The 26,269-nt window shown below is 35.2% G+C and overlaps 11 non-coding genes across 11 annotated transcripts; all 11 read left to right on the top strand.

Moving 5' to 3' along the window:
- The first annotated feature begins 1,403 nt into the window (after window positions 1-1,403).
- On the top strand, window positions 1,404-1,476 carry TRNAT-CGU (transfer RNA threonine (anticodon CGU)). The gene has a single exon. It is a non-coding gene; the product is annotated as a tRNA-Thr (tRNA).
- A 434-nt stretch (window positions 1,477-1,910) lies between these two features.
- Window positions 1,911-1,984, top strand: TRNAT-AGU (transfer RNA threonine (anticodon AGU)). Its single transcript has one exon. It is a non-coding gene; the product is annotated as a tRNA-Thr (tRNA).
- A 10,791-nt stretch (window positions 1,985-12,775) lies between these two features.
- TRNAT-CGU (transfer RNA threonine (anticodon CGU)) lies at window positions 12,776-12,848 on the top strand. The gene has a single exon. It is a non-coding gene; the product is annotated as a tRNA-Thr (tRNA).
- A 434-nt stretch (window positions 12,849-13,282) lies between these two features.
- On the top strand, window positions 13,283-13,356 carry TRNAT-AGU (transfer RNA threonine (anticodon AGU)). Its single transcript has one exon. It is a non-coding gene; the product is annotated as a tRNA-Thr (tRNA).
- Window positions 13,357-15,320: 1,964 nt separating this feature from the next.
- TRNAT-AGU (transfer RNA threonine (anticodon AGU)) lies at window positions 15,321-15,394 on the top strand. The gene has a single exon. It is a non-coding gene; the product is annotated as a tRNA-Thr (tRNA).
- A 1,457-nt stretch (window positions 15,395-16,851) lies between these two features.
- TRNAT-CGU (transfer RNA threonine (anticodon CGU)) lies at window positions 16,852-16,924 on the top strand. Its single transcript has one exon. It is a non-coding gene; the product is annotated as a tRNA-Thr (tRNA).
- A 2,984-nt stretch (window positions 16,925-19,908) lies between these two features.
- Window positions 19,909-19,981, top strand: TRNAT-CGU (transfer RNA threonine (anticodon CGU)). Its single transcript has one exon. It is a non-coding gene; the product is annotated as a tRNA-Thr (tRNA).
- Window positions 19,982-21,434: 1,453 nt separating this feature from the next.
- On the top strand, window positions 21,435-21,508 carry TRNAT-AGU (transfer RNA threonine (anticodon AGU)). The gene has a single exon. It is a non-coding gene; the product is annotated as a tRNA-Thr (tRNA).
- Window positions 21,509-22,965: 1,457 nt separating this feature from the next.
- Window positions 22,966-23,038, top strand: TRNAT-CGU (transfer RNA threonine (anticodon CGU)). The gene has a single exon. It is a non-coding gene; the product is annotated as a tRNA-Thr (tRNA).
- Window positions 23,039-25,001: 1,963 nt separating this feature from the next.
- On the top strand, window positions 25,002-25,074 carry TRNAT-CGU (transfer RNA threonine (anticodon CGU)). Its single transcript has one exon. It is a non-coding gene; the product is annotated as a tRNA-Thr (tRNA).
- A 434-nt stretch (window positions 25,075-25,508) lies between these two features.
- Window positions 25,509-25,582, top strand: TRNAT-AGU (transfer RNA threonine (anticodon AGU)). Its single transcript has one exon. It is a non-coding gene; the product is annotated as a tRNA-Thr (tRNA).
- The last annotated feature ends 687 nt before the right edge of the window (window positions 25,583-26,269 follow it).

Raw genomic sequence — 26,269 nt, 5'->3', positions numbered from 1 at the left:
ATTCAATTAGAAAAGTCTGATTTATCTTTCGGTTGAACAGATCATCTTAAACCTAATAAAAACTGAAAGTGTTTTCAATATTATAGTAACAATACTGTGATTGCAAAATCAAAAAGGTATTTCAATGAGCAAGAGGCAGATGAAATATGACCCTAGATTTGAGCAATATTGATGAATATATGCAAAACACTTATTTATAAACTATTCAAAATATGGGATTGAGTTTAAAATGTGTTCTTTTTTAATACAACATAGCTATTCTTGTTTACAGATTAGGAATCCTTGCTTGTTTAACATTAGAATACATATTAAGACACTTTAACACAGGCACAGAAGTTGATCACCAATACTAAATTAATGATCCCTTCGGTAACACTAAAGTAGGTGCTGTGGCTAAGTGGTTAAAGCGCCTGTTTCGCTAAACAGGAAATCCTGAGTTCAAATCTCAGCAGCACCTTATTATTGGTCCTTACATGTAAAAATATTTTTCATCACGCAAATGTTTAATACATTTTAAAAAGAAAAGTGTTGTTCTGTGAACATTAGAATGGGTCATCTTAAATTGAAAAACAAAAAAACGTGGTATTGTGAAGATTTTCAAAGCAATGCTTTGAATGAAAAAGGGAAAAAAGAGTGACAAAGAGCAAAATAGAGATAAAAAATCATTCTAGAGTTGAATTCAAGTAATGCATTCTTAAAGAAGGCATGATTAAAACATTTATGAGCAGGATAAGCAATATATCAATGAGTTGTTTATGAATAGGATCAGTATCCTCGTCTAAAGTAGTTGAGTAGAGCGTTTTCTGAACTGAGAAATGATTATGAAAGTGAAAAACTCAGGATTCTCTTGAACACCATATGGCAAACTGTTCCTTAAAGCATCTTCAAGAGGGTGCTGTGGCTTAGCTGGTTAAAGCGCTTGTCTAGTAAACAGGAGATCCTGAGTTCAAATCTCAGCAGTGCCTTGCTTTTCTCATTCTTAAATAAAAAATTATTTTCATTAAGTCGTCCTGCGATTCAATTAAATTAGAAAAGTCTGATTTATCTTTCGGATGAACAGATCATCTTAAACCTAATAAAAACTGAAAGTGTTCTCAATATTATAGTAACGATACTGTGATTGCAAAATCAAAAAGGTATTTCAATGAGCAAGAGGCAGATGAAATATGACCCTAGATTTCAGCAATATTGATGAATATATGTAAAACACTTATTTGTAAACTATTCAAAATATGGGATTGAGTTTAAAATGTGTTCTTTTTTAATACAACATAGCTATTCTTGTTTACAGATTAGGAATCCTTGCTTGTTTAACATTAGAATACATATTAAGACACTTTAACACAGGCACAGAATTTGATCACCAATACTAAATTAATGATCCCTTCTGTATCACTAAAGTAGGTGCTGTGGCTAAGTGGTTAAAGCGCCTGTCTCGTAAACAGGAAATCCTGAGTTCAAATCTCAGCAGCACTTTATAATTGGTCCTTACATGTAAAAATAATTTTCATCACGCAAATGTTTAATACATTTTAAAAAGAAAAGTGTTGTTCTGTGAACATTAGAATGGGTCATCTTAAATTGAAAAACTAACAAACGTGGTATTGTGAAGATTTTCAAAGTAATGCTTTGAATGAAAAAGGGAAAAAAGAGTGACAAAGAGCAAAATAGAGATGAAAAATCATTCTAGAGTTGAACTCAAGTAATGCATTCTTAAAGAAGGCATAATTAAAACATTTATGAACAGGATAAGCAATATATCAATGAGGTGTTTATGAATAGGATCAGTATCCTCGTCTAAACTATTTGAGTAGTGCATTTTCTGAACTGAGAAATGATTATGAAAGTGAAAAACTCAGGATTCTCTTGAACACCATATGGCAAACTGTTCCTTACAGTATTTTCAAGAGGGTGCTGTGGCTTAGCTGGTTAAAGCGCCTGTCTAGTAAACAGGAGATCCTGAGTTCAAATCTCAGCAGTGCCTTGCTTTCCTTATTCTTAAATAAAAAACTATTTTCATTAAGTTATCCTGCGATTCAATTCAATTAGAAAAGTCTGATTTATCTTTCGGTTGAACAGATCATCTTAAACCTAATAAAAACTGAAAGTGTTTTCAATATTATAGTAACAATACTGTGATTGCAAAAATCAGAAAGGTATTTCAATGAGCAAGAGGCAGATGAAATATAACCCTAGATTTGAGCAATATTGATGAATATATGTAAAACACTTATTTATGAACTATTCAAAATATGGGATTGAGTTTAAAATGTGTTCTTTTGTAATACAACATAGCTATTCTTGTTTACAGATTAGGAATCCTTGCTTGTTTAACATTAGAATACATATTAAGACACTTTAACACAGGCACAGAATTTGATCACCAATACTAAATTAATGATCCCTTCTGTATCACTAAAATAGCTGCTGTGGCTAAGTGGTTAAAGCGCCTGTCTCATAAACAGGAAATCCTGAGTTCAAATCTCAGCAGCACCTTATTATTGGTCCTTTTATGTAAAAATAATTTTCAGCACACAAATGTTTAATACATTTTAAAAAGAAAAGTGTTGTTCTGTGAACATTAGAATGGGTCATCTTAAATTGAAAAACAAAAAAACGTGGTATTGTGAAGATTTTCAAAGTAATGCTTTGAATGAAAAAGGGAAAAAAGAGTGACAAAGAGCAAAATAGAGATAAAAAATCATTTTAGAGTTATATTCAAGTAATGCATTCTTAAAGAAGGCATAATTAAAACATTTATGAACAGGATAAGCAATATATCAATGAGATGTTTATGAATAGGATCAGTATCCTCGTCTAAACTATTTGCGTAGTGCGTTTTCTGAACTGAGAAATGATTATGAAAGTGAAAAACTCAGGATTCTCTTGAACACCATATGGCAAACTGTTCCTTAAAGCATTTTCAAGAGGGTGCTGTGGCTTAGCTGGTTAAAGCGCCTGTCCAGTAAACAGGAGATCCCTAGTTCAAATCTCAGCAGTGCCTTGCTTTCCTTATTCTTAAATAAAAAACTATTTTCATTAAGTCGTCCTGCGATTAAATTAGAAAAGTCTGATTTATCTTTCGGTTGAACAGATCATCTTCAACCTAATAAAAACTGAAAGTGTTTTCAATATTATGGTAACGATACTGTGATTGCAAAATCAAAAAGGTATTTCAATGAGCAAGAGGCAGATGAAATATGACCCTAGATTTCAGCAATATTGATGAATATATGTAAAACACTTATTTGTAAACTATTCAAAATATGGGATTGAGTTTAAAATGTGTTCTTTTTTAAAACAACATAGCTATTCTTGTTTACAGATTAGGAATCCTTGCTTGTTTAACATTAGAATACATATTAAGACACTTTATCACAGGCACAGAATTTGATCACCAATACTAATTCAAATTCAAATTCAAAGATAGCTTTATTCGGTATTTGACAAACACCATATAAGCAAACATTACAAAAATACAATTAAAACAACGTTATTTAAACATTTACATACTAAAAGGTGGTAGAAGGGTCGAGGTAAATATGACATATTTATGTATTATATGATGTTATTAGGCACAAAATAATACTTCTACAAACCCTCAACCTACAACCTACTAATCGCTTCTCATAGACCCTCTACATTTTATAATAAACGACAGGAATTTTATCATCACTTCAATTGTACATTCGTCTTGCAGCAGATACAATCTAAGGAGAGCTGCTTTACAGCTTCTCAAGCCCCACAGTTTTAACAGAGGCAATAGATGTTTTTTCCTACCCCATTGATAGTACTTGCAGAACAGTATGCAATGTATGTTAGACTGAGTGGCTATTCCGTCACACGGGCAATTAATCATTTTCACTGACCAATCATTCGGTATAGGGAACGTTATTAGCCTGAAGAAACAGTCTGTCCTCAGACGAGCCAACAGCATTCTATGGTAAGGGGAGATATTTGGCGCCAGATAAGGATGTAAACCATGTTCATGCAAAATCTGGCGGTGGGCTATAATGGTAGATTTATTCCCATCTAAATAGTATCTCCTCTCCTCCAATAGGCCAAGACACGTCTCTTTTAGTGCTTTTTTGGGGAATTGGGCGCATGATATTGGGTCTGAAAAGAGTTCTGGGCTGCCGATGGAGTTCAGGAGTTTTTTAACGTAGGCTAGCCAAGGTTGTTTAGCGCCATTTCCTTGCTGCAGGCAATCCTGAATTACCTCCCTGTTAAAGGTTGTGTCCTCGCATGTCCAGATCTTATGCCACAACATAACTGGCGCTATCTTTATAATATCACTGATGTGAGATCTGTCCAGTTCGTTGTGGCAGATAGTAGTAGATGTGGAACGCGGGACTCCTAAGAGGTGCCTCAGGAAGGCATTCTCCACCCTTTGAATTTCGGAACTATCTGCAAGTCCCCAAATCCCCGCCCCGTAAACAGCTGTGGACACACATTTAGCTGCATAGATCTTAAGTAGTGTGTCTACCGGTTTCCCGCCCAATTTTTTGGCAAATTGCTTAACCGCCCCTATTGCGCGAGCAAAAGCCAGGTTTCGGGAGGTAACCGCTGCAGACCATGTCCCCCTATTATTAAAAATGATACCCAAGTAGGAAAAAGTTTTCGACATCGCTATCTTTGAATTATTAACAAAGGTTTTGCAGTCTGGTACTTTTTTTCTCGTTGTGCATGACATCGTGAAAGTTTTCCCCACATTTATTATAAGGCCTCTGGAGCTCATGAAAGTTGCAAAGCCTGTTAGTGCCTTTTGGAGTCCCCGCTGAGTGCGGGCCATAATCACCGCATCATCAGCGTATAGCAATAACGGGACTGCGAGTCCATTTATCTTGGGGTAATCCACCTCCAGGTCATTCATCGAGTCTGCTACCTCGTTTATATACAAATTAAATAAAAACGGTGCAAGGATGCAGCCCTGGCGAACGCCCTTTGCAATTGGGAATTTTCTGGTTTGCTCGCCGTTTCTGCCATATCTCACCGTAGCTCCTGCATCTCTGTAAAGTTCCTGGATAAAAGTTAGGATGTTTTTATCTATCCCCATGTTAGTCAGGGTTTTCCACAGGGTTCCATGATCCAGACAATCGAAAGCCGAAGTTAAATCGACAAATGTCAGGAACAAGTTCCCTTTTTTTGATCCAATATATTTGTTTATTATAAGGGACAGGTTTAAACCCTGCTCTATGGTTCCCACCCCCGACTTAAAACCATATTGAAATTTTGAGAGTATCCCGTTAGTCTTGGACCAAGTTTGTAGTTTGGTTAGTAACACCCTGCCAGCAACCTTCATCAAATTATCTAACAGAGAAATTGGGCGATAACATTTTGGGTCTTGTCTATCTCCTTTTTTAAATATTGGAATGACTATCGCTTCCTTCCATGTTTTAGGGAAACCCAATTTAGTGTAAGCATTTAGAACATTTGCCAGTAGGGGTGCCCAGAGATCTACGTTCCCTTTAAATAGATCAATGGGTACACCGTCAGGCCCTGGAGCTTTTAGGCTTGCACTCTGGGAAATCGCTTGTTCCAGGTCTGCAGGGGTGAACATTACTTTTAATGGGAAATTTCCCTGTGGTTGTAAAAGGATCTCCCTCCCCTCAGCCAACTCCTCTTGTGAGGTCAACATAAGAAAGTCTTTCTTGTAAAGTGCAGTAAAATGCTTGACCCAAACATCTTCAGCTATGCCAATTTCCATGGAATCTACCTTCCTATCTAGAAAAAAGGGGGCATTTACCTCTTTCCAGAAGGACGTATTATCCCTTAGTGCGCTTGCCTTTATCAAGGCTTCCCAAGCTGCATTTTTGAGTTCTTTCTTTCTTGTCAGGAGAGTCAGCTTATAAGCTTGTCTAGCCTCCTTGACTTGTCTGCTATCCCTGGGTATAGTCTTTAAAGCCTGTAAGAGTGTTTTATGCGCACTTGTGCAGGCTCGGTTAAACCAGCCATATGTTCTCGTTTCCTCCCTTACCTTTAATTTTTTAGTTAGTTTGGCGTTTATTTCTGCTTTGATCTCATCAAATGCCTGTATTATTTGTTCTGGGTTAGTGCTTGGTTCCAGGCAGGTGTTAAATTGACTAGTTTCTTTCTGTAATAGATCTTTCAGAAAGTACGTGGGTTCAATTTTTGCCCATTTAATGGCATAGCCATTTTTCCTGGCCAGTGCCACTGAACGGCCATGCAATATATCCGTGGTGCTTATTTTTTTCGTGCCCCATTTCCCTAATTTAAGGGAAGTGCTAATGGGAAAGTGGTCACTTATTGCTAGGCCCTCCGTTTCAAACCCACCCACCCAACCTTGGTTCCTATTTGAGACCAGGATAAAGTCTATTACAGTACCTGCCCCATGACCAAAAAAGGTTGTTTGAAACACTACGGGTGGCTGGCAAAGTTCATTTGCAAAAGCCAGATCCCATTCATGCATGAATTGATTTAGCAGATTTCCCGCTAGGGAATGTTCAAAATGTGTGGTGGGATCCCCTTGTGAGTCAAAAATGCCACATTTTTTTGTTTGGCTATAGGGACATAAATGACAATTAAAATCCCCTGCTATGAGTATGCAGTCTGCCGCCTGACCGCCTTTGGTTAGCAATGAATCCAGTTCCGCTATTAGAGTTTTTACCTCTACTTTTGGCATATTATTATAAAGGTTTATCAGAAAAAAGGAGCGCCTATTTAATTTAAAAGACAATCCTAGTAATGAACTCCCTACACCTGCTTTTGGCCCATTTGCCTCGTACATATTCTGTTCTATGTTACAGAGGTTAGAGGTAAAAATACACAGTCCCCCCGAACCCCTGCCTCGGTTACCCTGGATCGAGGGAACGTAGAAAGTGCTAAAACCCTCTACTGATGTCTCATATGGATCCCAACACTCCTGTAGGCAGACTATATCCTGCTTTTCCATGAAAGTTAGAAATAGCTGGTCACGCGCTTTTTTCGCAAGCCCAGCAATATTCCAGGAAGATATCTTAAGCAGACAAGACCCCTCAGTGATGGGGCAGGGTTCTTCCTGCCTAAGTTGTGAGACCATGCCCTCTTGCAAGGCTTCGATCTCATTATCAGGTTGGGTCTTGGTCCTATCTACTGTACTCAAGTATGGTTTTATGTTAATAATTTCAGTTATTGGCCCAGATCCGTTCTTAGTCCGTAACCTGCTGGAATTTTCTGTTAACTGCTGACTTAGTCGGGTACCTCCACACGAGTCTTGCACTAGTGTAATCTCTGACATCACGGGGTTAGTATTTTCTACTAGGGAAGAGACGTCATAGATCTTATGTAGGGGAGCAGTGACTTCTAGAACCCCTGTGGTGACCTTTATTGGTCAATCGACCATGTCTAGACAATCGAATCTGTTCCTCATGGGAACCCCCTCCCAGTAGTCGAAATTTGGGTTGCCTCCACTATGGTACCAGGGGCGGGAATTCCAGCCTCTATTCCATCCATTATTATTGTTATTCCTGTTTCTGTTTCTATTAGTGTGCCCCACCTGTGTCCAGGGCCAATCCTGAGCATCCTCCCATCCCGATTTATTTTCATAATTCGGGATATTTAACGGAGGATAAAAAAAGGAAAGGCGCTGTACATCCACCCCCCCCCTTTTTTCAAGTGCTGGCCAGGAAGAGATATAGTCAGCCATAGCAGGATCGTCACAGTTGACTATAACGCAGTCACCCTGTAAGCTTTTTTTAGTTTCCCCAATCCAAGACACTCTTCTAACTGAGTTAATTCTGCTATAATGCGATGGCTGTATAGGTCTATTTTGGCTAAGCCATTGCAGAACTTTGTTTCTCAGTGACCACTGGGGCTCATCCGCTCCCTCTATTAATTCTGAGACCCCTGTTAGGACAACAGTGAACGGGGTGGCCTCAGGTGGAAGATGGAATGGCCGTCTAGGTCTAAATCCCGTCCTCTGTATTCCCTGGGCTTGAGAGGGCTGAGATTTCTGGAGTTTTTGTGTATTCTCCTTAAAGTTTGCTAGCTGAGTATTTAGGTCTACTAGGGCTGGGGTGGGTTGTGCGTTATCACTAGTGGTGACGAGTTGGCCCATTCGCTCTGCAGTTTGGGGTTTAGGAATATTTTGTGGCTTCTGTTTGACATTTTTGGTGGTCAGGATATTCCCTACTTTATCTGGTCCACATGACTTTGGGCAAACAGCTGGTGTTTTAGATGGTTGAATTGATTTAGCCAATTTACTTGGTTGTTTGATCTTCCCCTCGCCCATGTCTAAAGTACTAAGTGACTTCTGCATAAATGCAGGAGTATTTAGTTTGGCGAGTTGTTTTTCAATTACCCTTATGCTTTTCTCCAGGGGTTTCAGATGGTATTTTAACAGTTCCCCCATGCTGTTTGTGAGAAAATCGTGTAGTGTCACACATGAGGTACAAGGTTTTTGTATGCCCCCTACAGCGCCTAGTGTGTCATGGTTCTCCCGTGGCGTGATATTCCGTAGGGGCGTATTTAGAATCACACTATTTGTTGGTGATGGTGTTTGCAACAGTACGGTGTTGTTACTGTTTATATTCAGGTTGCTGGGAATCCCACCATTTGGTGGAACTAATAAATGCACATGTGGGTTCGACCCCTTATTTAACCTCTTATGTATGGCACCCTCCCTGGCCCCCGTGATGTTTAGTTCTGTGGCCATTTCATAATTATGTAGGGATTGTAAATCTGGTGTTTTTTCCAGATCCTCCCTAGAATCAGAATCGGAACCTAGTGACAACTGTGTTGCTGACAAATCCACAGTATTTGGAACTGTGTGAACTAGTGCACTTGTTGAATTCAGCAGGGGTATAGTCGGCCCCTTTTGTATAGGTGTTTGTGCTGAGGCCAGCGGGCCCATGGACGATCTTTTTCTGGCCATCTCCAATTCGTGAGACACCCGTCTATCTATCAATTGGATAGTATTGTCAATGGCTGCATTGGCCTTGTGTAAGAATAGGTCAAGTGGGCCCGTTATATCGGTGGTTTTGTCTGTTTTTTTGCTTCTAGTGACTCTGGACATAATTATAATTAAGCACTCTGCGTCACGGGGGCAATAACTTGTGGGTCGCAAGCAGAACAAGTGTCACTGTTACAACTAGAATATGAGGTCCCACTAATTTATGACCACACAGGGCAGCAAGAGAACGGAGGAAATTATAAACATAAAAACAAAAATAGAAATACCATGGCCCAGTCCAGTCCTGCACAGTCTGTAACGGGCTGAAACGGGCCCGCCCTTGGCCCGGGCTTCGCCTCGCGCTTCTCCTCGCGCGCGTCCCGCGTTGCGTGAAGTATGGTTTGATTTAAAGGGAGGGTAGATGGGCGTTACCGCCGGGGGAAGAGGCACCAGGTGATGGAAGCAAAGGCTTCTGGTCCTCGCAGTCCCCCGGTGCAGGCAGCCAACTAGAGTGGGGTCTAGCGCACGCTGGGAGCTATTGGACACTCCGTCGATCAAGGAGTAGCTCCCACCAGCAGCGCGACCTCGAGTAGTTTCAGCAGGCAAGTTGGGCGCTAGTCCGCTTCCCAGACGTCCCTCAAACAAACAGTAGCTCGGGTTTTGTGAGTGGCACCCGCGAAGCGGGTGTCACGAAAGATAAATAGAAATCAGCAGGTGATGGGCGTTACCGCCGGGGGAAGAGGCACCAGGTGATGGAAGCAAAGGCTTCTGGTCCTCGCAGTCCCCCGGTGCAGGCAGCCAACTAGAGTGGGGTCTAGCGCACGCTGGGAGCTATTGGACACTCCGTCGATCAAGGAGTAGCTCCCACCAGCAGCGCGACCTCGAGTAGTTTCAGCAGGCAAGTTGGGCGCTAGTCCGCTTCCCAGACATCCCTCAAACAAACAGTAGCTCGGGTTTTGTGAGTGGCACCCGCGAAGCGGGTGTCACGAAAGATAAATAGAAATCAGCAGGTGATGGGCGTTACCGCCGGGGGAAGAGGCACCAGGTGATGGAAGCAAAGGCTTCTGGTCCTCGCAGTCCCCCGGTGCAGGCAGCCAACTAGAGTGGGGTCTAGCGCACGCTGGGAGCTATTGGACACTCCGTCGATCAAGGAGTAGCTCCCACCAGCAGCGCGACCTCGAGTAGTTTCAGCAGGCAAGTTGGGCGCTAGTCCGCTTCCCAGACGTCCCTCAAACAAACAGTAGCTCGGGTTTTGTGAGTTATTATGAAAGTGAAAAACTCAGGTTTCTCTTGAACACCATATGGCAAACTGTTCCTTAAAGCATTTTAAAGACGGTGCTGTGGCTTAGCTGGTTAAAGTGCCTGTCTAGTAAACAGGAGATCCTGAATTCAAATCTCAGCAGTGCCTTGCTTTCCTCATTCTTAAATAAAAAATTATTTTCATTAAGTCGTCCTGCGATTCAATTCAATTAGAAAAGTCTGATTTATCTTTCGGTTGAACAGATCATCTTAAACCTAATAAAAACTGAAAGTGTTGTCAATATTATAGTAACAATACTGTGATTGCAAAATCAAAAAGGTATTTCAATGAGCAAGAGGCAGATGAAATATGACCCTAGATTTGAGCAATATTGATGAATATATGCAAAACACTTATTTATAAACTATTCAAAATATGGGATTGAGTTTAAAATGTGTTCTTTTTTAATACAACATAGCTATTCTTGTTTACAGATTAGGAATCCTTGCTTGTTTAACATTAGAATACATATTAAGACACTTTAACACAGGCACAGAAGTTGATCACCAATACTAAATTAATGATCCCTTCTGTATCACTAAAGTAGGTGCTGTGGCTAAGTCGTTAAAGCGCCTCTCTCGTAAACAGGAAATCCTGAGTTCAAATCTCAGCAGCACCTTATTATTGGTCCTTACATGAAAAAATAATTTTTCTTAACGCAAATGTTTAATACATTTTAAAAAGAAAAGTGTTGTTCTGTGAACATTAGAATGGGTCATCTTAAATTGAAAAACTAAAAAACGTGGTATTGTGAAGATTTTCAAAGTAATGCTTTGAATGAAAAAGGGAAAAAAGAGTGACAAAGAGCAAAATAGAGATAAAAAATCATTCTAGAGTTGAATTCAAGTAATGCATTCTTAAAGGAGGCATAATTAAAACATTTATGAACAGGATAAGCAATATATCAATGAGGTGTTTATCAATAGGATCAGTATCCTCGTCTAAACTATTTGAGTAGTGCGTTTTCGGAACTGAGAAATGATTATGAAAGTGAAAAACTCAGGTTTCTCTCGAACACCATATGGCAAACTGTTCGTTAAAGCATGTTCAAGAGGGTGCTGTGGCTTAGCTGGTTAAAGTGCCTGTCTAGTAAACAGGAGATCCTGAATTCAAATCTCAGCAGTGCCTTGCTTTCCTCATTCTTAAATAAAAAATTATTTTCATTAAGTAGTCCTGCGATTCAATTCAATTAGAAAAGTCTGATTTATCTTTCGGTTGAACAGATCATCTTAAACCTAATAAAAACTGAAAGTGTTTTCAATATTATAGTAACAATACTGTGATTGCAAAATCAAAAAGGTATTTCAATGAGCAAGAGGCAGATGAAATATGACCCTAGATTTGAGCAATATTGATGAATATATGCAAAACACTTATTTATAAACTATTCAAAATATGGGATTGAGTTTAAAATGTGTTCTTTTTTAATACAACATAGCTATTCTTGTTTACAGATTAGGAATCCTTGCTTGTTTAACATTAGAATACATATTAAGACACTTTAACACAGGCACAGAAGTTGATCACCAAAACTAAATTAATGATCCCTTCTGTATCACTAAAGTAGGTGCTGTGGCTAAGTGGTTAAAGCGCCTCTCTTGTAAACAGGAAATCCTGAGTTCAAATCTCAGCAGCACCTTATTATTGGTCCTTACATGTAAAAATAATTTTCATCACGCAAATGTTTAATACATTTTAAAAAGAAAAGTGTTGTTCTGTGAACATTAGAATGGGTCATCTTAAATTGAAAAACTAAAAAATGTGGTATTGTGAAGATTTTCAAAGTAATGCTTTGAATGAAAAAGGGAAAAAAGAGTGACAAAGAGCAAAATAGAGATAAAAAATCATTCTAGAGTTGAATTCAAGTAATGCATTCTTAAAGAAGGCATAATTAAAACATTTTTGAACAGGATAAGCAATATATCAATGAGGTGTTTATCAATAGGATCAGTATCCTCGTCTAAACTATTTGAGTAGTGCTTTTTCTGAACTGAGAAATGATTATGAAAGTGAAAAACTCAGGTTTCTCTTGAACACCATATGGCAAACTGTTCGTTAAAGCATGTTCAAGAGGGTGCTGTGGCTTAGCTGGTTAAAGCGCCTGTCCAGTAAACAGGAGATCTTGAGTTCAAATCTCAGCAGTGCCTTGCTTTCCTCATTCTTAAATAAAAAATTATTTTCATTAAGTCGTCCTGCGATTTAATTAAATTAGAAAAGTCTGATTTATCTTTCGATTGAATAGATCATCTTAAACCTAATAAAAACTGAAAGTGTTTTCAATATTATATTAACAATACTGTGATTGCAAAATCAAAAAGGTATTTCAATGAGCAAGAGGCAGATGAAATATAACCCTAGATTTTAGCAATATTGATGAATATATGTAAAACACTTATTTATGAACTATTCAAAATATGGGATTGAGTTTAAAATGTGTTCTTTTTTAATACAACATAGCTATTCTTGTTTACAGATTAGGAATCCTTGCTTGTTTAACATTAGAATACATATTAAGACACGTTAACACAGGCACAGAATTTGATCACCAATACTAAATTAATGATCCCTTCTGTAACACTAAAGTAGGTGCTGTGGCTAAGTGGTTAAAGCGCCTGTCTCGTAAACAGGAAATCCTGAGTTCAAATCTCAGCAGCACCTTATTATTGGTCCTTACATGTAAAAATATTTTTCATCACGCAAATGTTTAATACATTTTAAAAAGAAAAGTGTTGTTCTGTGAACATTAGAATGGGTCATCTTAAATTGAAAAACAAAAAAACGTGGTATTGTGAAGATTTTCAAAGCAATGATTTGAATGAAAAAGGGAAAAAAGAGTGACAAAGAGCAAAATAGAGATAAAAAATCATTCTAGAGTTGAATTCAAGTAATGCATTCTTAAAGAAGGCATGATTAAAACATTTATGAACAGGATAAGCAATATATCAATGAGTTGTTTATGAATAGGATCAGTATCCTCGTCTAAAGTAGTTGAGTAGAGCGTTTTCTGAACTGAGAAATGATTATCAAAGTGAAAAACTCAGGATTCTCTTGAACACCATATGGCAAACTGTTCCTTAAAGCATCTTCACGAGGGTGCTGTGGCTTAGCTGGTTAAAGCGCCTGTCTAGTAAACAGGAGATCCTGAGTTCAAATCTCAGCAGTGCCTTGCTTTCCTCATTCTTAAATAAAAAATTATTTTCATTAAGTCGTCCTGCGATTCAATTAAATTAGAAAAGTCTGATTTATCTTTCGGATGAACAGATCATCTTAAACCTAATAAAAACTGAAAGTGTTTTCAATATTATAGTAACGATACTGTGATTGCAAAATCAAAAAGGTTTTTCAATGAGCAAGAGGCAGATGAAATATGACCCTAGATTTCAGCAATATTGATGAATATATGTAAAACACTTATTTGTAAACTATTCAAAATATGGGATTGAGTTTAAAATGTGTTCTTTTTTAATACAACATAGCTATTCTTGTTTACAGATTAGGAATCCTTGCTTGTTTAACATTAGAATACATATTAAGACACTTTAACACAGGCACAGAATTTGATCACCAATACTAAATTAATGATCCCTTCTGTATCACTAAAGTAGGTGCTGTAGCTAAGTGGTTAAAGCGCCTGTCTCGTAAACAGGAAATCCTGAGTTCAAATCTCAACAGCACTTTAATATTGGTCCTTACATGTAAAAATAATTTTCATCACGCAAATGTTTAATACATTTTAAAAAGAAAAGTGTTGTTCTGTGAACATTAGAATGGGTCATCTTAAATTGAAAAACAAAAAAACGTGGTATTGTGAAGATTTTCAAAGTAATGCTTTGAATGAAAAAGGGAAAAAAGAGTGACAAAGAGCAAAATAGAGATAAAAAATCATTCTAGAGTTGAATTCAAGTAATGCATTCTTAAAGAAGGCATAATTAAAACATTTATGAACAGGATAAGCAATATATCAATGAGGTGTTTATGAATAGGATCAGTATCCTTGTCTAAAGTAGTTGAGTAGAGCGTTTTCTGAACTTAGAAATGATTATGAAAGTGAAAAACTCAGGATTCTCTTGAACACCATATGGCAAACTGTTCCTTAAAGTATTTTCAAGAGGGTGCTGTGGCTAAGCTGGTTAAAGCACCTGTCTAGTAAACAAGAGATACTGAGTTCAAATCTCAGCAGGTGCCTTGCTTTCCTCATTCTTCAATAAAAAATTATTTTCATTAAGTTGTCCTTTGATTCAATTAAATTAGAAAAGTCTGATTTATCTTTCGGTTGAACAGATCATCTTAAACCAAATAAAAACTGAAAGTAATTTCAATATTATAGTAACAATACTGTGATTGCAAAATCAAAAAGGTATTTCAATGAGCAAGAGGCAGATGAAATATAACCCTAGATTTCAGCAATATTGATGAATATATGTAAAACAATTATTTATAAACTATTCAAAATATGGGATTGAGTTTAAAATGTGTTCTTTTTTAATGCAACATAGCGCTTCTTGTTTACAGATTAGGAATCCTTGCTTGTTTAACATTGGAATACATATTAAGACACTTTAACGCAGGCATAGAATTTGATCACCAATACTAAATTAATGATCCCTTCTGTATCACTAAAGTAGGTGCTGGGGCTAAGAGGTTAAAGCACCTGTCTCGTAAACAGGAAATCCTGAGTTCAAATGTCAGCAGCACCTTATTATTGGTCCTCACATGTAAAAATAATTTTTATCACGCAAATGTTTAATACATTTTAAAAAGAAAAGTGTTGTTCTGTGAACATTAGAATGGGTCATCTTAAATTGAAAAACAAAAAAAGTGGTATTGTGAAGATTTTCAAAGTAATGCTTTGAATGAAAAAGGGAAAAAAAAGTGACAAAGAGCAAAATAGAGATAAAAAATCATTCTAGAGTTGAATTCAAGTAATGCATTCTTAAAGAAGGCATAATTAAAACATTTATGAACAGGATAAGCAATATATCAATGAGGTGTTTATGAATAGGATCAGTATCCTCGTCTAAACTATTTGCGTAGTGCGTTTTCTGAACTGAGAAATGATTATGAAAGTGAAAAACTCAGGTTTCTCTTGAACACCATATGGCAAACTGTTCCTTAAAGCATTTTCAAGAGGGTGCTGTGGCTTAGCTGGTTAAAGCGCCTGTCTAGTAAACAGGAGGTCCTGAGTTCAAATCTCAGCAGTGCCTTTCTTTCCTCATTCTTAAATAAAAAATTATTTTCATTAAGTCGTCCTGCGATTCAATTCAATTAGAAAAGTCTGATTTATCTTTCGGTTGAACAGATCATCTTAAACCTAATAAAAACTGAAAGTGTTTTCAATATTATAGTAACAATACTGTGATTGCAAAATCAAAAAGTTTTTTCAATGAGCAGGAGGCTGATGAAATATGACCCTAGATTTGAGCAATATTGATGAATATATGTAAAACACTTATTTATAAACTATTCAAAATATGGGATTGAATTTAAAATGTGTTCTTTTTTAATACAACATAGCTATTCTTGTTTACAGATTAGGAATCCTTGCTTGTTTAACATTAGAATACATATTAAGACACTTTAACACAGGCACAGAAGTTGATCACCAATACTAAATTAATGATCCCTTCGGTATCACTAAAGTAGGTGCTGTGGCTAAGTGGTTAAAGCGCCTCTCTCGTAAACAGGAAATCCTGAGTTCAAATCTCAGCAGCACCTTATTATTGGTCCTTACATGTAAAAATAATTTTCATCACGCAAATGTTTAATACATTTTAAAAAGAAAAGTGTTGTTCTGTGAACATTAGAATGGGTCATCTTAAATTGAAAAACTAAAAAACGTGGTATTGTGAAGATTTTCAAAGTAATGCTTTGAATGAAAAAGGGAAAAAAGACTGACGAAGAGCAAAATAGAGATAAAAAATCCTTCTAGAGTTGAATTCAAGTAATGCATTCTTAAAGAAGGCATAATTAAAACATTTATGAACAGGATAAGCAATATATCAATGAGGTGTTTATCAATAGGATCAGTATCCTCGTCTAAACTATTTGAGTAGTGCGTTTTCGGAACTGAGAAATGATTATGAAAGTGAAAAACTCAGGTTTCTCTTGAACACCATATGGCAAACTGTTTGTTAAAGCATGTTCAAGAGGGTGCTGTGGCTTAGCTGGTTAAAGCGCCTGTCCAGTAAAAAGGAGATCCTGAGTTCAAATCTCAGCAGTGCCTTGCTTTCCTCATTCTTAAATAAAAAATTATTTTCATTAAGTCGTCCTGCGATTCAATTAAATTAGAAAAGTCTGATTTATCTTTCGGTTGAACAGATCATCTTAAACCTAATAAAAACTGAAAGTGTTTTCAATATTATATTAACAATACTGTGATTGCAAAATCAAAAAGGTATTTCAATGAGCAAGAGGCAGATTAAATATAACCCTAGATTTGAGAAATATTGATGAATATATGTAAAACACTTATTTATAAACTATTCAAAATATGGGATTGAGTTTAAAATGTGTTCTTTTTTAATACAACATAGCTATTCTTGTTTACATATTAGGAATCCTTGCGTGTTTAACATTAGAATACATATTAAGACACGTTAACACAGGCACAGAATTTGATCACCAATACTAAATTAATGATCCCTTCAATATCACTAAAGTATGTGCTGTGGCTAAGTGGTTAAAGCGCCTGTCTCGTAAACAGGAAATCCTGAGTTCAAATCTCAGCAGCACCTTATTTTTGGTCCTTACATGTAAAAATAATTTTCATCACGCAAATGTTTAATAAATTTTAAAAAGAAAAGTGTTGTTCTGTGAACATTAGAATGGGTCATCTTAAATTGAAAAACAAAAAAAGTGGTATTGTGAAGATTTTCAAAGTAATGCTTTGAATGAAAAAGGGAAAAAAGAGTGACAAAGAGCAAAATAGAGATAAAAAATCATTCTAGAGTTGAATTCAAGTAATGCATTCTTAAAGAAGGCATAATTAAAACATTTATGAACAGGATAAGCAATATATCAATGAGGTGTTTATGAATAGGATCAGTATCCTCGTCTAAACTATTTGCGTAGTGCGTTTTCTGAACTGAGAAATTATTATGAAAGTGAAAAACTCAGGTTTCTCTTGAACACCATATGGCAAACTGTTCCTTAAAGCATTTTAAAGACGGTGCTGTGGCTTAGCTGGTTAAAGTGCCTGTCTAGTAAACAGGAGATCCTGAATTCAAATCTCAGCAGTGCCTTGCTTTCCTCATTCTTAAATAAAAAATTATTTTCATTAAGTCGTCCTGCGATTCAATTCAATTAGAAAAGTCTGATTTATCTTTCGGTTGAACAGATCATCTTAAACCTAATAAAAACTGAAAGTGTTTTCAATATTATAGTAACAATACTGTGATTGCAAAATCAAAAAGGTATTTCAATGAGCAAGAGGCAGATGAAATATGACCCTAGATTTGAGCAATATTGATGAATATATGCAAAACACTTATTTATAAACTATTCAAAATATGGGATTGAGTTTAAAATGTGTTCTTTTTTAATACAACATAGCTTTTCTTGTTTACAGATTAGGAATCCTTGCTTGTTTAACATTAGAATACATATTAAGACACTTTAACACAGGCACAGAAGTTGATCACCAATACTAAATTAATGATCCCTTCTGTATCACTAAAGTAGGTGCTGTGGCTAAGTGGTTAAAGCGCCTCTCTCGTAAACAGGAAATCCGGAGTTCAAATCTCAGCAGCACCTTATTATTGGTCCTTACATGTAAAAATAATTTTCATCACGCAAATGTTTAATACATTTTAAAAAGAAAAGTGTTGTTCTGTGAACATTAGAATGGGTCATCTTAAATTGAAAAACTAAAAAACGTGGTATTGTGAAGATTTTCAAAGTAATGCTTTGAATGAAAAAGGGAAAAAAGAGTGACAAAGAGCAAAATAGAGATAAAAAATCATTCTAGAGTTGAAATCAAGTAATGCATTCTTAAAGAACGCATAATTAAAACATTTATGAACAGGATAAGCAATATATCAATGAGGTGTTTATGAATAGGATCAGTATCCTCGTCTAAACTATTTGAGTAGTGCATTTTCTGAACTGAGAAATGATTATGAAAGTGAAAAACTCAGGATTCTCTTGAACACCATATGGCAAACTGTTCCTTACAGCGTTTTCAAGAGGGTGCTGTGGCTTAGCTGGTTAAAGCGCCTGTCTAGTAAACAGGATATCCTGAGTTCAAATCTCAGCAGTGCCTTGCTTTCCTTATTCTTAAAAAAAAAAACTATTTTCATTAAGTTGTCCTGCGATTCAATTCAATTAGAAAAGTCTGATTTATCTTTCGGTTGAACAGATCATCTTAAACCTAATAAAAACTGAAAGTGTTTTCAATATTATTGTAACAATACTGTGATTGCAAAAATCAGAAAGGTATTTCAATGAGCAAGAGGCAGATGAAATATAACCCTAGATTTGAGCAATATTGATGAATATATGTAAAACACTTATTTATGAACTATTCAAAATATGGGATTGAGTTTAAAATGTGTTCTTTTGTAATACAACATAGCTATTCTTGTTTACAGATTAGGAATCCTTGCTTGTTTAACATTAGAATACATATTAAGACACTTTAACACAGGCACAGAATTTGATCACCAATACTAAATTAATGATCCCTTCTGTATCACTAAAATAGCTGCTGTGGCTAAGTGGTAAAGCGCCTGTCTCAGAAACAGGAAATCCTGAGTTCAAATCTCAGCAGCACCTTATTATTGGTCCTTACATGTAAAAATAATTTTCATCACGCAAATGTTTAATACATTTTAAAAAGAAAAGTGTTGTTCTGTGAACATTAGAATGGGTCATCTTAAATTGAAAAACTAAAAAACGTGGTATTGTGAAGATTTTCAAAGTAATGCTTTGAATGAAAAAGGGAAAAAAGAGTGACAAAGAGCAAAATAGAGATAAAAAATCATTCTAGAGTTGAATTCAAGTAATGCATTCTTAAAGAAGGCATAATTAAAACATTTATGAACAGGATAAGCAATATATCAATGAGGTGTTTATCAATAGGATCAGTATCCTCGTCTAAACTATTTGAGTAGTGCGTTTTCGGAACTGAGAAATGATTATGAAAGTGAAAAACTCAGGTTTCTCTCGAACACCATATGGCAAACTGTTCGTTAAAGCATGTTCAAGAGGGTGCTGTGGCTTAGCTGGTTAAAGCACCTGTCCAGTAAACAGGAGATCCTGAGTTCAAATCTCAGCAGTGCCTTGCTTTCCTCATTCCTAAATAAAAAATTATTTTCATTAAGTCGTCCTGCGATTCAATTAAATTAGAAAAGTCTGATTTATCTTTCGGTTGAACAGATCATCTTAAACCTAATAAAAACTGAAAGTGTTTTCAATATTATATTAACAATACTGTGATTGCAAAATCAAAAAGGTATTTCAATGAGCAAGAGGCAGATGAAATATAACCCTACATTTGAGCAATATTGATGAATATATGTAAAACACTTATTTATAAACTATTCAAAATATGGGATTGACTTTAAAATGTGTTCTTTTTTAATACAACATAGCTATTCTTGTTTACATATTAGGAATCCTTGCGTGTTTAACATTAGAATACATATTAAGACACGTTAACACAGGCACAGAATTTGATCACCAATACTAAATTAATGATCCCTTCAGTATCACTAAAGTAGGTGCTGTGGCTAAGTGGTTAAAGCGCTTGTCTCGTAAACAGGAAATCCTGAGTTCAAATCTCAGCAGCACCTTATTATTGGTCCTTACATGTAAAAATAATTTTCATCACGCAAATGTTTACTACATTTTAAAAAGAAAAGTGTTGTTCTGTGAACATTAGAATCGGTCATCTTAAATTGAAAAACAAAAAAACGTGGTATTGTGAAGATTTTCAAAGCAATGCTTTGAATGAAAAAGGGAAAAAAGAGTGACAAAGAGCAAAATAGAGATAAAAAATCATTCTAGAGTTGAATTCAAGTAATGCATTCTTAAAGAAGGCATGATTAAAACATTTATGAACAGGATAAGCAATATAGCAATGAGGTGTTTATGAATAGGATCAGTATCCTCGTCTAAAGTAGTTGAGTAGAGCGTTTTCTGAACTGAGAAATGATTATGAAAGTGAAAAACTCAGGTTTCTCTTGAACACCATATGGCAAACTGTTCCTTAAAGCATTTTCAAGAGGGTGCTGTGGCTTAGCTGGTTAAAGCGGCTGTCTAGTAAACAGCAGATCCTGAGTTCAAATCTCAGCAGTGCCTTGCTTTCCTCATTCTTAAATAAAAAATTATTTTCATTAAGTCGTCCTGCGATTCAATTCAATTAGAAAAGTCTGATTTATCTTTCGGTTGAACAGATCATCTTAAACCTAATAAAAATTGAAAGTGTTTTCAATATTATAGTAACGATACTGTGATTGCAAAATCAAAAAGGTATTTCAATGAGCAAGAGGCAGATGAAATATGACCCTAGATTTCAGCAATATTGATGAATATATGTAAAACACTTATTTGTAAACTATTCAAAATATGGGATTGAGTTTAAAATGTGTTCTTTTTTAATACAACATAGCTATTCTTGTTTACAGATTAGGAATCCTTGCTTGTTTAACATTAGAATACATATTAAGACACTTTAACACAGGCAACGAATTTGATCACCAATACTAAATTAATGATCCCTTCTGTATCACTAAAGTAGGTGCTGTGGCTAAGTGGTTAAAGCGCCTGTCTCGTAAACAGGAAATCCTGAGTTCAAATCTCAACAGCACTTTAATATTGGTCCTTACATGTAAAAATAATTTTCATCACGCAAATGTTTAATACATTTTAAAAAGAAAAGAGTTGTTCTGTGAACATTAGAATGGGTCATCTTAAATTGAAAAACAAAAAAACGTGGTATTGTGAAGATTTTCAAAGTAATGCTTTGAATGAAAAAGGGAAAAAAAAGTGACAAAGAGCAAAATAGAGATAAAAAATCATTCTAGAGTTGAATTCAAGTAATGCATTCTTAAAGAAGGCATAATTAAAACATTTATGAACAGGATAAGCAATATATCAATGAGGTGTTTATGAATAGGATCAGTATCCTCGTCTAAACTATTTGCGTAGTGCGTTTTCTGAACTGAGAAATGATTATGAAAGTGAAAAACTCAGGTTTCTCTTGAACACCATATGGCAAACTGTTCCTTAAAGCATTTTCAAGAGGGTGCTGTGGCTTAGCTGGTTAAAGCGCCTGTCTAGTAAACAGGAGATCCTGAGTTCAAATCTCAGCAGTGCCTTGCTTTCCTCATTCTTAAATAAAAAATTATTTTCATTAAGTCGTCCTGCGATTCAATTAAATTAGAAAAGTCTGATTTATCTTTCGGTTGAACAGATCATCTTAAACCTAATAAAAACTGAAAGTGTTTTCAATATTATAGTAACAATACTGTGATTGCAAAATCAAAAAGTTTTTTCAATGAGCAGGAGGCTGATGAAATATGACCCTGGATTTGAGCAATATTGATGAATATATGTAAAACACTTATTTATAAACTATTCAAAATATGGGATTGAGTTTAAAATGTGTTCTTTTTTAATACAACATAGCTATTCTTGTTTACAGATTAGGAATCCTTGCTTGTTTAACATTAGAATACATATTAAGACACTTTAACACAGGCACAGAAGTTGATCACCAATACTAAATTAATGATCCCTTCTGTATCACTAAAGTAGGTGCTGTGGCTAAGTGGTTAAAGCGCCTCTCTCGTAAACAGGAAATCCTGAGTTCAAATCTCAGCAGCACCTTATTATTGGTCCTTACATGTAAAAATAATTTTCATCACGCAAATGTTTAATACATTTTAAAAAGAAAAGTGTTGTTCTGTGAACATTAGAATGGGTCATCTTAAATTGAAAAACTAAAAAACGTGGTATTGTGAAGATTTTCAAAGTAATGCTTTGAATGAAAAAGGGAAAAAAGACTGACGAAGAGCAAAATAGAGATAAAAAATCCTTCTAGAGTTGAATTCAAGTAATGCATTCTTAAAGAAGGCATAATTAAAACATTTATGAACAGCATAATCAATATATCAATGAGGTGTTTATCAATAGGATCAGTATCCTCGTCTAAACTATTTGAGTAGTGCGTTTTCGGAACTGAGAAATGATTATGAAAGTGAAAAACTCAGGTTTCTCTTGAACACCATATGGCAAACTGTTTGTTAAAGCATGTTCAAGAGGGTGCTGTGGCTTAGCTGGTTAAAGCGCCTGTCCAGTAAACAGGAGATCTTGAGTTCAAATCTCAGCAGTGCCTTGCTTTCCTCATTCTTAAATAAAAAATTATTTTCATTAAGTCGTCCTGCGATTCAATTAAATTAGAAAAGTCTGATTTATCTTTCGGTTGAACAGATCATCTTAAACCTAATAAAAACTGAAAGTGTTTTCAATATTATAGTAACAATACTGTGATTGCAAAAACAAAAAGGTATTTCAATGAGCAAGAGGCAGATTAAATATAACCCTAGATTTGAGAAATATTGATGAATATATGTAAAACACTTATTTATAAACTATTCAAAATATGGGATTGAGTTTAAAATGTGTTCTTTTTTAATACAACATAGCTATTCTTGTTTACATATTAGGAATCCTTGCGTGTTTAACCTTAGAATACATATTAAGACACGTTAACACAGGCACAGAATTTGATCACCAATACTAAATTAATGATCCCTTCTATATCACTAAAGTAGGTGCTGTGGCTAAGTGGTTAAAGCGCCTGTCTCGTAAACAGGAAACCCTGAGTTCAAATCTCAGCAGCACCTTATTTTTGGTCCTTACATGTAAAAATAATTTTCATCACGCAAATGTTTAATACATTTTAAAAAGAAAAGTGTTGTTCTGTGAACATTAGAATGGGTCATCTTAAATTGAAAAACAAAAAAAGTGGTATTGTGAAGATTTTCAAAGTAATGCTTTGAATGAAAAAGGGAAAAGAGAGTGACAAAGAGCAAAATAGAGATAAAAATCATTCTAGAGTTGAATTCAAGTAATGCATTCTTAAAGAAGGCATAATTAAAACATTTATGAACAGGATAAGCAATATATCAATGAGGTGTTTATGAATAGGATCAGTATCCTCGTCTAAACTATTTGCGTAGTGCGTTTTCTGAACTGAGAAATTATTATGAAAGTGAAAAACTCAGGTTTCTCTTGAACACCATATGGCAAACTGTTCCTTAAAGCATTTTAAAGACGGTGCTGTGGCTTAGCTGGTTAAAGTGCCTGTCTAGTAAACAGGAGATCCTGAATTCAAATCTCAGCAGTGCCTTGCTTTCCTCATTCTTAAATAAAAAATTATTTTCATTAAGTCGTCCTGCGATTCAATTCAATTAGAAAAGTCTGATTTATCTTTCGGTTGAACAGATCATCTTAAACCTAATAAAAACTGAAAGTGTTGTCAATATTATAGTAACAATACTGTGATTGCAAAATCAAAAAGGTATTTCAATGAGCAAGAGGCAGATGAAATATGACCCTAGATTTGAGCAATATTGATGAATATATGCAAAACACTTATTTATAAACTATTCAAAATATGGGATTGAGTTTAAAATGTGTTCTTTTTTAATACAACATAGCTATTCTTGTTTACAGATTAGGAATCCTTGCTTGTTTAACATTAGAATACATATTAAGACACTTTAACACAGGCACAGAAGTTGATCACCAATACTAAATTAATGATCCCTTCTGTATCACTAAAGTAGGTGCTGTGGCTAAGTGGTTAAAGCGCCTCTCTCGTAAACAGGAAATCCGGAGTTCAAATCTCAGCAGCACCTTATTATTGGTCCTTACATGTAAAAATAATTTTCATCACGCAAATGTTTAATACATTTTAAAAAGAAAAGTGTTGTTCTGTGAACATTAGAATGGGTCATCTTAAATTGAAAAACTAAAAAACGTGGTATTGTGAAGATTTTCAAAGTAATGCTTTGAATGAAAAAGGGAAAAAAGAGTGACAAAGAGCAAAATAGAGATAAAAAATCATTCTAGAGTTGAATTCAAGTAATGCATTCTTAAAGAAGGCATAATTAAAACATTTATGAACAGGATAACCAATATATCAATGAGGTGTTTATCAATAGGATCAGTATCCTCGTCTAAACTATTTGAGTAGTGCGTTTTCTGAACTGAGAAATGATTATGAAAGTGAAAAACTCAGGTTTCTCTTGAACACCATATGGCAAACTGTTCGTTAAAGCATGTTCAAGAGGGTGCTGTGGCTTAGCTGGTTAAAGCGCCTGTCCAGTAAACAGGAGATCCTGAGTTCAAATCTCAGCAGTGCCTTGCTTTCCTCATTCTTAAATAAAAAATTATTTTCATTAAGTCGTCCTGCGATTCAATTAAATTAGAAAAGTCTGATTTATCTTTCGGTTGAACAGATCATCTTAAACCTAATAAAAACTGAAAGTGTTTTCAATATTATATTAACAATACTGTGATTGCAAAATCAAAAAGGTATTTCAATGAGCAAGAGGCAGATTAAATATAACCCTAGATTTGAGCAATATTGATGAATATATGTAAAACACTTATTTATAAACTATTCAAAATATGGGATTGAGTTTAAAATGTGTTCTTTTTTAATACAACATAGCTATTCTTGTTTACCTATTAGGAATCCTTGCGTGTTTAACATTAGAATACATATTAAGACACGTTAACACAGGCACAGAATTTGATCACCAATACTAAATTAATGATCCCTTCGGTATCACTAAAGTAGGTGCTGTGGCTAAGTGGTTAAAGCGCCTGTCTCGTAAACAGGAAATCCTGAGTTCAAATCTCAGCAGCACCTTATTATTGGTCCTTACATGTAAAAATAATTTTCATCACGCAAATGTTTAATACATTTTAAAAAGAAAAGTGTTGTTCTGTGAACATTAGAATGGGTCATCTTAAATTGAAAAACAAAAAAACGTGGTATTGTGAAGATTTTCAAAGTAATGCTTTGAATGAAAAAGGGAAAAAAGAGTGACAAAGAGCAAAATAGAGATAAAAAATCATTCTAGAGTTGAATTCAAGTAATGCATTCTTAAAGAAGGCATAATTAAAACATTTATGAACAGGATAAGCAATATATCAATGAGGTGTTTATGAATAGGATCAGTATCCTCGTGTAAACTATTTGCGTAGTGCGTTTTCTGAACTGAGAAATTATTATGAAAGTGAAAATCTCAGGTTTCTCTTGAACACCATATGGCAAACTGTTCCTTAAAGCATTTTAAAGACGGTGCTGTGGCTTAGCTGGTTAAAGCGCCTGTCTAGTAAACAGGAGATCCTGAGTTCAAATCTCAGCAGTGCCTTGCTTTCCTCATTCTTAAATAAAAAATTATTTTCATTAAGTCGTCCTGCGATTCAATTCAATTAGAAAAGTCTGATTTATCTTTCGGTTGAACAGATCATCTTAAACCTAATAAAAACTGAAAGTGTTTTCAATATTATAGTAACAATACTGTGATTGCAAAATCAAAAAGGTATTTCAATGAGCAAGAGGCAGATGAAATATGACCCTAGATTTGAGCAATATTGATGAATATATGCAAAACACTTATTTATAAACTATTCAAAATATGGGATTGAGTTTAAAATGTGTTCTTTTTTAATACAACATAGCTATTCTTGTTTACAGATTAGGAATCCTTGCTTGTTTAACATTAGAATACATATTAAGACACTTTAACACAGGCACAGAAGTTGATCACCAATACTAAATTAATGATCCCTTCGGTAACACTAAAGTAGGTGCTGTGGCTAAGTGGTTAAAGCGCCTGTTTCGCTAAACAGGAAATCCTGAGTTCAAATCTCAGCAGCACCTTATTATTGGTCCTTACATGTAAAAATATTTTTCATCACGCAAATGTTTAATACATTTTAAAAAGAAAAGTGTTGTTCTGTGAACATTAGAATGGGTCATCTTAAATTGAAAAACAAAAAAACGTGGTATTGTGAAGATTTTCAAAGCAATGCTTTGAATGAAAAAGGGAAAAAAG

Source organism: Triturus cristatus, chromosome 8 (assembly GCF_964204655.1).
Source record: "Triturus cristatus chromosome 8, aTriCri1.1, whole genome shotgun sequence".
Lineage (NCBI taxonomy): Eukaryota > Metazoa > Chordata > Amphibia > Caudata > Salamandridae > Triturus > Triturus cristatus.
Note: the sequence above shows the minus strand (reverse complement) of the source record. Positions and strands in the feature narration are given on the sequence as shown.